At 35.3% G+C, this 7,500-nt stretch overlaps 3 non-coding genes across 3 annotated transcripts; 2 read left to right on the plus strand and 1 right to left on the minus strand.

Annotated features, from left to right (window-relative positions):
- Positions 1-973: 973 nt before the first annotated feature.
- Trnap-agg lies at positions 974-1,045 on the plus strand. Its single transcript has one exon. It is a non-coding gene; the product is annotated as a tRNA-Pro (tRNA).
- Positions 1,046-4,541: 3,496 nt separating this feature from the next.
- On the minus strand, positions 4,542-4,613 carry Trnap-agg. Its single transcript has one exon. It is a non-coding gene; the product is annotated as a tRNA-Pro (tRNA).
- Positions 4,614-7,225: 2,612 nt separating this feature from the next.
- On the plus strand, positions 7,226-7,297 carry Trnap-agg. Its single transcript has one exon. It is a non-coding gene; the product is annotated as a tRNA-Pro (tRNA).
- The last annotated feature ends 203 nt before the right edge of the window (positions 7,298-7,500 follow it).

The raw sequence follows: 7,500 nt of genomic DNA on the forward strand, positions 1-7,500 counted from the left end.
CAGTTACATTTACATCGGCCTAATGGTCTAGGGGTATGATTCTCGCTTTGGGAGGGTGCGTTCAAATCCTGGTCAGGCTCTTGTTAGTGAGGCCTTTATCCTAAGACCATACCATTTATTGACAGTGCTTCTTTGGATTCCAGAATTGTCGTGGCGTAGGCAAAAACTCATTCTTGGTAAAGTATTTTCTTTCCAATATATACGCACTAACAGCCAAACAATCAGACTTTCTCACACACCCACACACACACACACACACACACACACACACACACACACACACACACACACACACACACACACACACACACACACACACACACACACACACACACACACACACACACACACACACACACACACACACACACACACACACACACACACACACACACACACACACATCCGTGTGACGGACATGGGTAATTGTTTGACTCAGTGAAGGCTTAGGTTCACGGGTGTTTGTTGTGGTATTGGTGTTAATCCAGAGACGTTATTTTTCCCCAAGGCCTAGACGCCGAAAAAATGAATAATATCACTTGCATTTTACTAAAAAGCAAACGACAATAAAACAGCAATATTAAGATTTCCCAGATCATCATATTTCAGTTTTCATGGTCTCCGTTTCTCTTATATGCCGATTGTCTATGATTAAAGTTTTTCTCTATTTTTTTTCTTATTTGTCTGATATATAAATGAATGCATTGGTCGGTAAGTTACGAGGAAGACACTGTAAAATATTCCATTTGTATGTGCCTACATGTATATTGGCATATGTATAAATAGTCTGTGTATTATCCATATGATTATTTTTCTGCTTGTTATTCTCTCAATAGCGATAATTGATGGCCTTATTGCCGAAAATCATCCGAGTTGCCAAAAAAGGAAATCACAAGGAGAACTGATCTTTTCTGTATGACTTTGGAGCTTACAGTCTAGATTAATTTTCTCTTTCCAGCTCTCTGTAAAGAACGGCCTGATGGTCTAGGGGTATGATTCTCGCTTAGGGTGCGAGAGGTCCCGGGTTCAAATCCCGGTCAGGCCCTTTCTTTGCTAATATCATGAAATATTGGGTATATAATTGCATGTATTGCATTAAAAATAACGATAAACTACTCTTTCTATAAGTGATGAAAGTAGGGTATTTCTTCATTTACATTTTCTTTTCTTCTGTTTTCAATTAAAGGCTACTGTTTGTTGAGACACCCTACGTCTGGTGTGTACCAAAATGTTTTACTTCCCTTTTATTATGGTAATGCACACGTGCACGCGCGCGCACACACACACACACACACACACACACACACACACACACACACACACACACACACACACAAACACACACACACACACACACACACACACACACACACACACACACACACACACACACACACACACACACACACACACACACACACACACACACATTGATATTACTTTCCCTGTTTTATTCAGTGACCTAGTGAAAATTTGATATCCCATAAAAATAGGTCCTTTAAGTACCCTTCTCTATGCTTATGCTGAATATTCTCGTGTAAGGAATTTGAAACATATACAGCATTTTATATGATTCTTCTGTGTTGCTACATCTTTGTCGATATCGACAGCGTTCCCGCAATCAATATTTTTCATGGAAACTTCCATATTATATTTTAAATGAACTGGTATCACTACATTTCAGTTCAATAACTTTATAGTAGAAATAAATATATAAGACGGGGGTATCCGTAGTTATGAAATCTACAAAGGTCAAAGAAACGGCAATTCCATTGGTCTGTCATCACAAAACTTTGAAGATTGGCTCTTTGCCCAGTGCTATCTGCTATCTGAGAGGTCATAAAGGATAGAGATTTATAGGTAAAAGTAACACTCATTTTCTTAAATGATTTTCACTATGAAACGCTGATTACTAAGGCTTGAAGTGAAGAGTTTATCAAATATAGAAGTAAAGTAGGACTGAAAGGGTTGCGAAAAAGAGGACATTGGAGTGTTGTAATTGCTATTTTTGGATATTAATCGCTTTGAGCAAGGTAATTATCTCAAAGGCTCTTAACTGAGATGGAAGCTGGAAAACTGAAATATGTCATGGACTTTTATTGTTATCATGAAAATAATACATTTCAAACGTTCAAAAGTGGCATTTTCCACTTTATCGAACTGAGAGATATAATTCTGCAGTCACAAATACACACCCATGATTTCAGTCCCAACATACAGTATGAGATTATGAAAACATTTTTGAAAAACAAGCTGCTAGCAGTTTATTTTTGACCACGGGAATATTAAGTAAGCTTCTATTCAGACTGGGTGTGAAAGAAAACTTTGATAGAGATGTACATATCCTGAATGATCAGCCAAATAACCATAAGATAATTTGCTCTAAATGCTACTTGATTTCCTGTAGTTAGGGTGAGCAAAATTTCCCATCTCTACAAAAGAAACTACAAAGAAACCCGAGCATTGTTTAATGAAAGATTGACGTCAACAACCGAGACATTTTGATGAATAAAATGGATTCCGAAAAAAGGGCCTGTCTGGGATTTGAAGCCGGGACGTCTCCTAAGCGAGAACCATATCCATACACCATCAAGCCTTTACACAAAAAGAAAAATATATATATATATCGTTAGAACTCTTAGTAGGTGGGAAATTTAGGAATAAATACTATTTGATTTCTTCAGCATAATTGCGGTATTCATTTCACGGTAATCCCAAAGGTATCACTTCAATCTTACTCTACTTTATCTTCTATATTTGATATACTCTTCACTTCACACCTTATTAATCTGTGTTTCATAGAGAAAATAGTAAGAAAAGAAAAATGACATTTCTCTCCTTATGACCTGTCAATACAATTTATCTAGATTTGTCTAATTACCCTACATGCAGAATCTGTTTCAAGAGTATCCCCTTTTATTAAAAACCTTATCAAAATATGAAATATGGTATATATTAGTACACACACACACACACACACACACACACACACACACACACACACACACACACACACACACACACACACACACACACACACACACACACACACACATCTGGAAGATGTCAACCTTCATTCTCATTAGTATAATAAATGAACATGACGATTAATTAGATTTAGAGAAGACAAATTGCTTTTCTTGTTCAACAATAATCTTCAGCAACAAAACGAAAAAAAGATAAGACTGAACAACAGCATCTCGAGTTAGTAAGAAAAAAAATCACTCTTGGAACTTTGCTTCTTGTTATTGTTGTCCTTGCTTATATGTTATCACTATTTCATCATTTTCTTTTAGTTATTTTGCAGATTTTATAAATGAATTATAGTTAAACCTTATCAGCTACAATTTGTCCAAAATTAATTATATGTTATGGTCATTTGCTATAGCTCTCAGAAAGAAAAAGTGAGGTCTGCAAGATGGTTGCAAAAGAGTTAAGAGAACCTTGGCTCTTGTTTATGTATGTATGTATGTATGTATGTATGTATGTATGTATTTATATTTATATAGACGCGCGCGCGCGCGCGCGTGTGTACGTATATGTATGTGTATATATAATATATAATATGTATATACATACATAAATATGTGTCTATATATGTATATATGTGAATATGTATATATAATATATATGTACATGTATATATGCGCGTATGTACATATATGTATATATGCATATATATGTATATAAATCTACACATATACACAAATGTATATATAATATAATTATATGTATATGTATACATATGCACAAATAAGTCTATATGCATATATATATATATAAATGCATATGTGTGAATATATATGTATATAAACAAGTATATATATGTAAATATTATATATGTATGTTATATATATTTGTATAAATATATGTATATAAACATGTATACATATGTAAATATATGTATATATACATGTATACATATGTAAATATATGTATATGTATGTACACACACACACACACACACACACACACACACACACACACACACACACACACACACACACACACACACACACATACACACACACACATGTATATAAATAGAAATTTTACCACAGGAAAAGCGAAGTAAAAAGACCGTAGGGCGTGTCAATAACCAGGAACATTTACTATTTAAGCCTCCGGGCTAGTACAGTGGTAACGTGTCGGCCTCTCATCCGAGGGGTCGGCGGTTCGAGCCCCGCCCAGGCGCGAGAAGTTGCAATTGTCGCCCGGAGGCTACTGCTGTGGCTGGGCACCACGGCGGGCAAGGACTAGGCTCAGCCGAGTCAGCACCAGATGACACACGTGAGCGAGTCGGCATTAGGCGACACAGGCCGGGCTCCCCTCATGGGCATAGCCCGGGCGAGGCTAAGCTTCGCATATCGGACTTATTCTTTAATATTTACGTAAACAATATATCAGGAATAAAACTGAAGAAAAGAAACATAGCCATGTATTACCTTCAGCATATGCCGAAGCATTACTTTTTCGTTATTTTTTAAATGTATTATTTGCATATCGACTCATATACCTAAGTTATGTTATTGGTAAAGAGAGGGCCTGACCGGGATTTGAACCCGGGACCTCTCGCACCCTAAGCGAGAATCATACCCCTAGACCATCAGGCCGTATAGAGAAATGAGAAGAGAAAGTTAGTTTAGACTGTGAGCTCCTTCACCTACACTCAGGTTAGCGGTCGTACTGGTCCCGCCCACTTCCGCTACTTGTTATGACTAGCGTAGCACCAGGAGGTTATCTTTTCATTCACAACTTACTTATAGCTGTTAAGATGGGATTCACTATAAAACATAGTCATGTAAATATCGTCTGATTTCTTCTAAATATATGATATTTATATGTATATATCTGTATGTTTATGTATGTATGTATACATAATATATAAGTATATACGTGATTATGTCTATTACAGTTGATTTGTACTATTTGGTTATATATGTATATATATACATATATACATGTATATAATACACATGCACACACACACACACACACACACACACACACACACACACACACACACACACATACATACATACATACATACATACATACATACATACACACACACACAACACACACACACACACACACACACACACACACACACGTGTGTATGTGTGTGTGATATGTATATGTATATATGCACACTATGGCAATTAAACTGAGGGACATTTTGTCACAAATATGGTGTCATGATTTTTATTGTTCCGCCCCACCAAACAGCACATGGTGCATACAAAGTGTAAAGTACGGAAATGGAGTAAAACGGTGTTGGTAAACGACGAAATAAGATTGCCTTGAAGTAACTTCTATTAGTTATGTGGAAACCTGAAATTTCTTTAAAGTTGAGGAATAATAAAAGATAATTTAGAATAATAAAACTCTGGAATTGATAATATTAATAATAATAATCATCAATATTATAAAAAATAAATTCCTGTATCTAGTGTGATTCTCGATGGACTATGCTTCCTATTTTATCATTAGCCATAATGTGACAGATATAAAAACAATATTGAAAGCTTAAGTTACAAGAGGACTACCATAATGAAATAATGGCAATAATGATAATAAAAGCAATAAAAAAGACAATAACTACAACAGGATTATAGCTAATAAAAATAACAATGATAATGCTGATAATAATAATAATGCTGCTGCTGATGATGAGAATAAAGACAACAACAACATAACAGCAACATTAACAATGAAGTAATTGATATAGTAATATTAGTTGTAATGGTAATCGTGATAGCAGCAGTAGTGATCGTAGTAGTGATGATCATACTGATAAAGAACAAAGAATGATAATAAACAATTTAGATATAAAATTTAACTGTCTACATACGTAATCCAAAGACTTTCAATGCATAGGTGGTTAAAAACATAAAAGTTTCCTCTCAAAAATATACATTATTTACAGAAAAAAATCTTTATAAGGATTAGATTAATACAACACAGTTAGAAAGAAAAATATCTGTTTCGTGAATAATCATTTCCTGAATTTCAATGAACGGAGCAAACTTTCAAAGCGTTTTTCTCAACATTGACTTTTGAGATATTGACCCTTCTTATTCTTGGCCCTAGAATGTAAATAATTGCTGCACATGTGACGCTATGCGTGGGAAGCGGGTCGGGTATGCCTATGTAAACCCAATCATTCGGCTGAGAATATTTTATAAATTGACCAGTTCAGTACATAAAAGGTTTGAGTATGTAAAAAAAAGACGGAAACATGCTTAAATCAAATTATTGTATGATGTTTTATTCGAAAGATTGTATTGTATTGTGTGTGTGTGTGTGTATGTGTGTGTGTGTGTGTGTGTGTGTGTGTGTGTGTGTGTGCTCGTTTCATGAGCATCCTGGCGCATCATAGTTACTCCTATTTTAGTTTTGTTAGGGATTTTAAACTTACAAAAAACTGTTATATTTAAGGTCTTTCCACGTTTCAGATGCGTCCGTTTAGCTGAATGTTTCTTCGTTTCAGTAATTTAGCGGCTTCTTGCAATCTCAGCCGATATATTAGTAGCTAATTATTTATTTTTAGCCAGTTTTTAGTATATATATATATACATATATATATATATATATATATATATATATATATATATATATATATATATATATATATATGTGTGTGTGTGTGTGTGTGTGTGTGTGTGTGTGTGTGTGTGTGTGTGTGTGTGTGTGTGTGTGTGTGTGTGTTTTACCGAGAGAGTCTAGAAATAGCGAAATAAAACTCAGTGAACAAGAGGGTTCAGGACGAAGAAATAAGGTTGCTCTGAAATCATAGAAACCGAGGAATCTGAAGTCTTGAATTTCCTACGTTTTCTAAGAGGCTTTATGGCCATGTGTAAAAGACCATAGGCCGTATCTTCAGTAAATAATTTGCCTTCATTATCAATGAATATTTATGGAAACATGCCTCAGATGCTTTAATAACATTCGTAAGTAAGAGTGAAAGATTTAGCAATAACGTGTAAGGATTAATAACAAATAAGTAGTTGAATAACATTAGACAGTATGCACAAACTCTAGGGATACAAAGTTGCAGAAGTGGGCGTGACAAATGTACCACAGCTTGCCCACGCCTGTGCAGTTAGCCAGGGTGGTAAATAAAGGACTAAACTAAACTAAAAAAAAAACATAACAGCTAACCGAAACGCAGGTGAAGAAACTACCTCTAAAATTACATTCTTATATTAGACTCTGAAGCAACGGCCTGATGGTCTAGGAGTATGATTCTCGCTTAGGGTGCGAGAGGTCCCGGGTTCAAATCCCGGTCAGGCCCTCTCTTTATCAATGCAGTGAGAGTGGGATTGTGGGATTCATGTGATATTAACCACCTATTACCACTCAAAAATATGTATAATGAATCTTTACTAATATACAACGAGAGCTAATGAAATAAATAATGTGAAAAAGCAACATATCATGAAGTGCATAATATTGTCTGTTTCACGAGCATCCTGGCGCATCATAGTTACTCGTATT

Source organism: Penaeus monodon, chromosome 4, assembly GCF_015228065.2.
Source record: "Penaeus monodon isolate SGIC_2016 chromosome 4, NSTDA_Pmon_1, whole genome shotgun sequence".
Classification (NCBI taxonomy): domain Eukaryota; kingdom Metazoa; phylum Arthropoda; class Malacostraca; order Decapoda; family Penaeidae; genus Penaeus; species Penaeus monodon.